Source organism: Hyperolius riggenbachi, chromosome 3 (genome assembly GCF_040937935.1).
Source record: "Hyperolius riggenbachi isolate aHypRig1 chromosome 3, aHypRig1.pri, whole genome shotgun sequence".
Lineage (NCBI taxonomy): Eukaryota > Metazoa > Chordata > Amphibia > Anura > Hyperoliidae > Hyperolius > Hyperolius riggenbachi.
This window is the reverse complement of record NC_090648.1, coordinates 174,181,922-174,190,447: the sequence shown is the minus strand read 5'-3', so window position 1 is coordinate 174,190,447 and position 8,526 is coordinate 174,181,922. Positions and strand designations below refer to the sequence as shown.

The following is an 8,526-nucleotide window of genomic DNA, read 5'->3' as shown; positions in this document are numbered from 1 at the left end:
TTTGTTCTGGGCAGATAGTGTTAGTTCATCCATTCTTTTGAGATGATTGACCTGCACAATTAATTCAGCTTTAGTGGGGAGAGTCTGTTGCTTCCATTTTCTGGTGAGAAGGAGACGTGCACTAATGAGTATGTATCTAAAGATGGATTTTTTGGCCCTAGAAATATAGCCCGGAATGTTAGAGAGCAATGCTATCTCGGGGGTGCAAGGCATAGGGGTTAGGTATAAAAGATTGTGCAGGTCAAAGACATCTGACCAAAATGGGCGAATGTGTTTGCATTTCCACCAAATGTGGAAATAGTCACCAATTTCATTTCCACATCTCCAGCAGAGGTTTGAGGGAGAAGGTTGGAATTTAGCCAGTCTAGCTGGATCCTTGTACCACCTGCAAATGATTTTGAAGTTTCTTTCCTGGGCGTCTATGGATGGGGATAGTTTATGAGCTAAGGTGAATATTTTGTCCCACTCTTCAGTATCAAGCTCTCTACCCAGGTCCCTGTGCCAGGTGTCTTGCAATTTCTGTAGACAGTCAGCACCATTGGAAGCATTAAGGATAGCGTATACCTGAGCCAACATACAGTATGTGAGGGTTTGTCTTGCATGCAACACAATTGTTCAAACGGGGAGAGGGCTCTATGGATCTTAGCTTTTGGCATGAGAGAGGTGTAAATTTTTCTTACTTGAGAGATTGTGAGCCAGTCTGGATTGGGAGTGTGTATGTCAGCTTTCCACAGTTCAGGTGGGAGTAAGGAGGATGCAGCAATAATATGTCTAATTTGTGGCCATTTGGCTCTATCATGGCCCAGGAATGAGTTTCTGCCTATACCTGTTCCAAATTCACTATTATCTAGTATAGGCGTGAGAGGACTGGGGATGGTAGATAGTTGATACCGGGAACAGTACGTATCCCATTTAGATAGAATTACTGCAGACCAGTAGGGCAGTGTTTGATATGGGGGGCGTTTGGGTTTCGGGGACCAGAGTAAGGCTCTCTGGTCAAGATCTTGTGAGCCTTTCTCTAGAGAGACCCACTGTTTCTGTTGTCTGCCATGGAACCAGTCCAGGATCAAGATTAGTTGAGCAGCATCGTGGTATCTCTGCATATCAGGTAGGCCCAAACCTCCCTCCTCTTTCGGTCTATGGAGTAGTTTGAATCTAACCCTTGGTCTTTTGCTGTTCCAGATAAAGTTTCTGATTCTGCGCTCTAACAAGTTAATATAGGTGTGAGGCAGTGGAATGGGACTAGCCTGTAGTACATATAAAAGTCGTGGGAGTATATCCATTTTTATGACGTTCACTCTCCCCAACCAGGACAGATGTAGTTTATCCCAAGATTGTAGATCTTTATGGATTCTGTCTAAGAGGGGTGGGAAATTTAGATTGTAGAGGTGTGATAGATCAGCTGGGATCATAATTCCTAGGTATTTGATGGCTACTTCATGCCACTTGAATGGGAGGGCTTTTTTTGAGGTTAGGGATCGCGGCAGGTGGAAGGGAGACATTTAGCACCTCCGTCTTAGATAAGTTAATTTTAAAATTGCTGAGGTTGCCAAATGCTTCAGCTTCTTTGAGGAAGTTGGGAAAGGAGATGTGTGGCGAAGATATGTATAATAGCAAGTCATCAGCATATAGTGATAGTTTGGCCTCTCGCCCATCAACCTGTACTCCCCTTATGTCTGGGTTAGCTCTTAGTGCATTGGCAAAGTGTTCCATGCATAAGATATATAAAAGGGGCGATAGGGGACACCCCTGCCTCGTGCCATTGTTTATGTGGAAGGCGTCCGACAGGATTCCATTTACTCGAACCCGAGCAGAAGGAGATCTGTATAGACCCATGATCTTCTGTAAGAGGCTGGGGCCAATGCCAATCTGTAGCAGTGATTCACTCATGAATTCCCAATGGATCCTGTCGAATGCCTTCTCTGCGTCGACCGATAGCACACACATAGGTATCTTATGAGATTGGGCCCTGTGGATCAAAGATATAGTTTTTAGGGTGTTGTCCCTCGCTTCTCTAAGAGGTGTGAAGCCCACTTGGTCTGTATGGATAATATGGGGCAGGGAGTCTCTAAGTCTGTCTGCTATGATTTTGGAGTATAATTTGACGTCTAGGTTGATGAGCGAGATAGGGCGATAGCTGCCACATGAATTCGGGTCCTTGCCCGGTTTCGGGATAACTACTATGTGGGCTTGGAGGGTTTGTGTCGGAAAAGGGGAATATTGTGAGATTGAGTTAAAGGCAGAGGTCAATAAAGGTGCCAGCTCCTTGGAGAATGTTTTATAGAAGGCTCCCGTAAAGCCATCTGGCCCTGGGCTCTTGTTGATTTTCATGCAGCTGATGCCTGATAGGACCTCAGCCTCAGAAAAATCCTTTTCGAGCTCCTCAACCACTTCAGCGGATAGGGTAGGTCGTTTGGTATCATTTATGTAAGATTTGATCTTATCTATTAAAGCAGGGCGTTCTAGGTCCTTTACCTGGGAGATTGTAGAGCGCCTGGTAGAAAATACGGAATTCCTCTGCTATGTCGGTGGGCTTATGTTTTACCTTGCCTGAGTGGGCAGATATAGAGGGGATGAAGGTCGAGTTAGTCTTGGGATGTAGGTAGCGTGCAAGAGCAGTACCACAGTTGTTTGCTTGTGTGTATCGTGTGCTTTGGAGTCTTTCTAGATGTTTAAGGGAGTATTCGTCCAGCAGGGCTAGGATTTGGTGCCGGGTTTTGGCAAGCTCTACTGTGGTAGTTGGGGTTTTATTGTCCTCTGCCTTATGTTTTGCCTCTAATAAAGCTAAATTGTGCAGTAACTTAGACAGTTTTGCACTTTTAATTTTCTTGAGTCTAGTACCGTGGGATATTAATAGACCTCTAATGGTACACTTGAAGGCCTCCCACTTCACTGCCTCGGGTGTGTCGTCATTCACATGGTGTGCGACGAAGTCAGCAATGGTATATAGTTATTTTTTTAACGGACTATGGCAGGGGGAAAAATAGTTGAATTTACTTGGGGCTTTGTCAGAAAAATTCACTTCATCACATAGAAGCACCAAGAAAGACTTTTGTTAGGTCAGGATCAAGGCGTTTTTATTTTACACGCGTGGTCTTCTCTTATGCTTTACATGCAGACAAGTGTTAACTTGTTGCTAGCACAAAGAGAAGAGAAAGTCTCCTCCCACTCCCATCCCTTATGATATCATCTTTTTTCACTGGTCATAGACGTTGCCATCAGTACATCACATGTCGTTGTCTCCCAATCATCATTGATTCCTGCTACTTTCAGTTTTGGGTGGGTCTGCTGTATAACTTTCTATTTCCCAGCCAAATTATTATCTGAGTTCCATTCAATTCAGTTCACTTTATTGTCATTGTGTAACACAATGAAATTATTTTTCATGACAACCCCACGGTGCATATAGGGAACATAATGATAGTAACAAGGAAGAACTCGGTTCTTCTAGGTTTCAGAATTGTTGCAGATAGTAGTAAAAATGTTTCTGTACCGTGTTAGCCAAACAATATATGTAGGTAGAAAAAAACAAAGTCTTGTAAAAGTAATACCTTTTAATGGCTAACTGATAAAGTTAAATAATGCAAGCTTTCTGGGATCTAGTCCCATTCTTCAGGCATATTTCTAGATGTTAAATAAATAACATCTAGAAATATGCCTGAAGAAGGGGACTAGATCCCAGAAAGCTTGCATTATTTAACTTTATCAGTTAGCCATTAAAAGGTATTACTTTTACAAGACTTTGTTTTTTTCTACCTACAGAATCGTTGCAGGAAATACTGGTATAGACCGGTTCTGTGTCTCCTTTAGAAGACCCTGCAATAACAAAAAATCTCACCACAATGATTTGCTCTCATTTTCATAGTATACTGAAAAGCTCTTAGTATATAGGAATACAAAGTATAAAGGATATAAACACAATTCAATTATAAAGGCTATATTAATTATTTCCACAGCTTCTAATGGTCCCGCGCAGACATCCTGTGCCCGCGCAGCCACTCACCAATGATCCGGTCCCCACCTCCGGTTTACTTCTGGAATTTCCGAATGCGAAAACCACAGCGCTTACGTTACCGGGTCCTCGCTCCCGCTGATGTCACCAGAAGTGTATTGCGCAGGCACAGACCATACTGAGCCTGCACAGTACACTCCCGGAGATGTCAGCAAGAGCAAGAGCACGGCGGCACATGCACAGTGGTTTTCTGACTTTAAAGTTGGAATTTCCAGAAGTGAACCGGAGTCGGGGCTGGAGCAACGGTGAGTGACTGCACGGGCACAGGATGTCTGCGGGGGACCATTAGAACCGGGTAAGTTCAACCATTTTTCCCCCTACCCCCTACATTAGTCCTTTAAGGGGGGACCGTGGCAGTGATTGTTCCTTATAGGACTAGAAATGGCCCTGGGAGCACATCTAAAAAAGGAACCTCCTAACTTTGTAAAAGAAAAAAAAAAAGGTTGGACATCTCTCATAGTTATAGCGCCGTTAACTTTTCTGCTACATGCTAGTTTGATTGCTAAACTTTGCAAGGTCTAGAAAAATATCCTTTCGCTAAGGTTTAGTGAAGATAAGTGAGCTCCTGTTTGGTCCTCTGCATTCACACTTGCGTTTTGGCAAATAAACGGACCGGATCCTGATCGGATCCTGATCAGATCCTGACCTGATCCTGATCAGAACCGTACGGTTCCGATCCGGATCCAGTCCGTTTGTATCAGGCATGCATCAGGCTGCCATCCGGATCCGTGGGCAAAAAATAGCAAAATTAAAAAAAAAAAATGTTGGGGTCAGCAGAAGGTGCACCTCGTGCACGTGTAGAATTAGGTTCCTCCGCTGTAGGCCTCACCTCCACCTCCGACATTCTGCCAAACAGCTCCAGCACGTTTGTCACTGGTGCTCCACTCCAGACATGCTTGGCCCATGTGTCCCCATCCGAAATGGCCGCTTGCATACGCATAGGAAGTGGGGTAGAACTTCAGGTTTTTGTAGGCAGTGTGTTCTGTGCCTTCCGTTCCCCATTGGTTTCTGTGTTCCTGATGGTGCTGTCAGGCTCAGGTCAGGTTCCGGTCAGGATGCGTGGGCCGTAGACCTGGACCCAAAAAATAGCGCATGTTGGAAAAGAGTCCGGAGTCCGGATCCGATCTGCCTCCGTACTGTACGGAACGGACACGTGTGAACGTCCGCATAGACTTTACATTGCTATGCGGAACGTACGTTCCGTTTGTACAGTATGCGGTCCGGATCAGATCCGGAAAATCCGGATAGCGAACGCTAATGTGAACCGGGCCTAAATTCTCAGCCCTGTCAGTTTATTTTACTGTTAAGAGGATAACAAAAAAAAAAGCAGAGGTTGTACTCTCTGTTGATCTTTATTGAGGCCTAATATATAATAATAATATAATTCATGACAGGAGAATAGCACTGTTGTGTTCATTTTTATGGTAATAGGCCCTTATGTGACTAAGCTGTTACATGGATCTGATTGTCATGTGTATTGTAATAATCAGTGCAATTATCTGCAAAATGTACAGGTACCAATCATCAATAAAAAGGTTGATTTAAAAAAGATAAGTCAGTTTCGTGGAAAATAATAGCATATATTCATCAGTCAGGAAATCTGGGGACTTGGGTCTTGTAATGTTAATGACTTGACTACAGCTGTAATGTTAAAGCCCTGTCTACCACAGCAGTAATTTGACACTCTGTTCTTTTTTTTTTATTTTTTTTTTATGAAACATTAGGAGGAGGACCAAAAAACCTCAAGGCGTCCTTTTTAACAATTCATAAACTGTACCTCCAAATAAACAATATTTTAATTGTTTTTTTATTTTTAGTGCTAAATAAAATGAGTACAACAAATGTAAGCACTGTATGATGGAACATCCATTCCATTTTGTGCCTCTAGAGGGTGCACCAGTGCAGACATTTTATTTCTTTTAGTAAAAGTAATGAGACTGGATGCATGTACAGTATATAATTTATATATAAAAATTACATATCATCAGGGGAGTTGCTAGCCCCAAAGATCAGTGGCACGTGCCCCTGATCTATTCTGGTGTGCCCCGGATGTTCCCCAAGCAGAGTAGAGGCACCACACAGTACCCAGCATGCACCACAGAGTCACCACAGCACCCAGCATTGCGCTACAGCACCCAGCATGGCATTACAGCACCCAGTGTGCCCCAAAGAGGCACCATAGCTCCCAGCATAATGCTATAGCACCCAGCATGGCCCCACAGCACACAGCAATGGGGGGTATGCTGGGAGCTATGGTGCCTCTATGTGGGCATATTGGGTGCTGTGATGCCATGCTAGGTGTTGTGATGCCTTTATGATGGCATGCAGGGAGCTGTGGTGGTTCTATGGGGGCATGCTGGGAGTTGTGGTGCCTCAAAGGGGGGTCTGTGGGAGCATGAGAAGGGGTACACTAGAAAGTCAGGGAATGCTATGGGGGATTGGCAACAGGCCAGCTCGCTAATCAGAAATCCAGACCAGTTAGCACAGAAGCCAGGTAACTCTGCCTAGTTAGTGACACTGCCTATTTATGTGATAAGCTGCATTTTTTGTTGTATTAATGGAGAGGGGGGCTTCATCCAACATTTTGCTCAGACTGCTGTTAAAGAGGAACTCCAGTGAAAATAATGTAATAAAAAAAGTGCTTCATTTTTACAATCATTTTTATAAATGATTTAGTCAGTGTTTGACAATTGTAAAATCTTTCCTTTCCCTGATTTACATTCTGAAATGTATCACATGGTGACATTTTTACTGCATGCAGGTGATGTCAGTGGAAGGAGATGCTGCTTGCTTTTTTGGCAGTTGGAAACAGCTGTTATTTCCCATAATGCACCAAGGCTCCCACAGTGTAATGTCAGAACCATGGTCCTGACATCACACTGTGGGAGGGGTTTCACCACAATATCAGCCACTACAGAGCCCCCTGATGATCCGTTTGTGAAAAGGAAAATATTTTTCATGGGAAAGGTACAGCTACTGATTGGGATGAAGTTCAATTCTTGGTTACGGTCTCTCTTTAAAGGGACTCCAAGGAATGCCCAAATGTAAAAGAATACACTTAAATGGGGCTTCTTCTAGCTCAGGGTAGGTGGCGAGGTCCCGCGGCGTCTTCCTGGCTCGTCTCCTTCAGCCTCCGTCGCCCCCCCCCCTCCCCCCCCCCCACGTTTTCCGCATCACCCGGCGACACCCGGGCCTGGTGTCGGCTGGCTCTTCCTGATCAATGACGCAATGTATCATCATGCCGGCCACTTCGCGTCATCACGGTGGCCGGCGTGACAGGTCTGCGCATGCGCAGAAAACCAGAGCATGTGCAGACCTGTCACGCTGGCCGCCGTGATAACGTAAAGTGGCTGGTGTGATGACGCATTGCGTCATTGATCAGGAAGAGCCGGCCGACACCAGGCCCGGGTGATTCTGAAAATGGGGGGCCGGCGGAGGCTGAAGATGAAGAGCCAGGAGGACGCCGATGGACCTCACCGCCTACCCTGAGCTGGAAGAAGCCCCGGGTAAGTGAATTCTTTTACATTTGGGCACTCTTCGGAGTCCCTTTAAGTTCATGTAAATTTGGCTTCACCCATGACCACACCCACATCCCAGTGCATGTCCACACCCATTTGATGGCTGGAATGCTGAAAAGTGCCCCGGATCTCTTAGGATCCTAGCAACACCCCTGCAAATCATGCTCTAAGTATTCAACACAGCATAAAACTAATAGCTGAAAATGACTATGTTTTCCAAGTGACACAAATGACTGGTTTTCAAGTTACTGGAAGGTTAATATTCATACTTTTCTCTTTGCTTAGCATCTAATTCAGGCATTAGCAAACTCGGCCCTCCAACTGTTAACGGAACTACAAGTCCCACAATGCATTTGCCTTTATGAGTCATGGCTGTGGCTGTCAGACTCCTGCAATGCATTGTGGGACTTTGTAGTTCCTTAACAGCTTGAGGGCCAAGTTTGCCCATGCCTGGTCTAATTGATATGATTGCAGTCGATGTCCAAAAGTATCTGATTGTGTTAACGTGCACTAAGCTATGTAAACAATGCTGAAAGGTTTCTGAGGTATCCAGGGGGGAAGCAAAATGTCAAGTCAACCTGTAGCTGGTAATGTTATCAATTTGATTTGGTGAAGTGTAAACATGCCTTTAATTGACATCAGACCAGTGTTGTACTGTTTTGTGGTTTTTTTTTACTGTTTAATTTTTTAGAGCAAGAATAGAATTTTGAGTTTCATCCCATTTTGCCTATAGGCTATCTGAAGACTCTGAAGACAGTTTTATATACAAGCCCAACTCAACTCTCCTTATGGCAACTGTCGCCGGTGAGTCGGGCGCCAAGAGAGATGAATGACGGCTCTCCCTGCTGCCGCAAAACTCCCCGGCAGCATTAAAGACGTTTCCCCCTTCGAGTTATCTCAACTTTGTGGGAGATGTAAGTCGAGGTCCGGCAACCACCGGAACCCCGAATTACCCTTTTGCACCCCGTGCAGCATTACACTGCTTAGCCAACAGCA

The 8,526-nt window shown here is 44.7% G+C and overlaps 1 long non-coding RNA gene across 1 annotated transcript in view; it reads left to right on the top strand.

Annotated features, from left to right (window-relative positions):
* Positions 1-8,526, top strand: part of LOC137563178 (uncharacterized) — a 56,367-nt gene extending 47,841 nt beyond the window's left edge. The window contains exon 4 of the long non-coding RNA XR_011030282.1: positions 8,264-8,526. This is a non-coding gene — a long non-coding RNA (uncharacterized lncRNA). The remainder of the gene's footprint in view (positions 1-8,263) is intronic.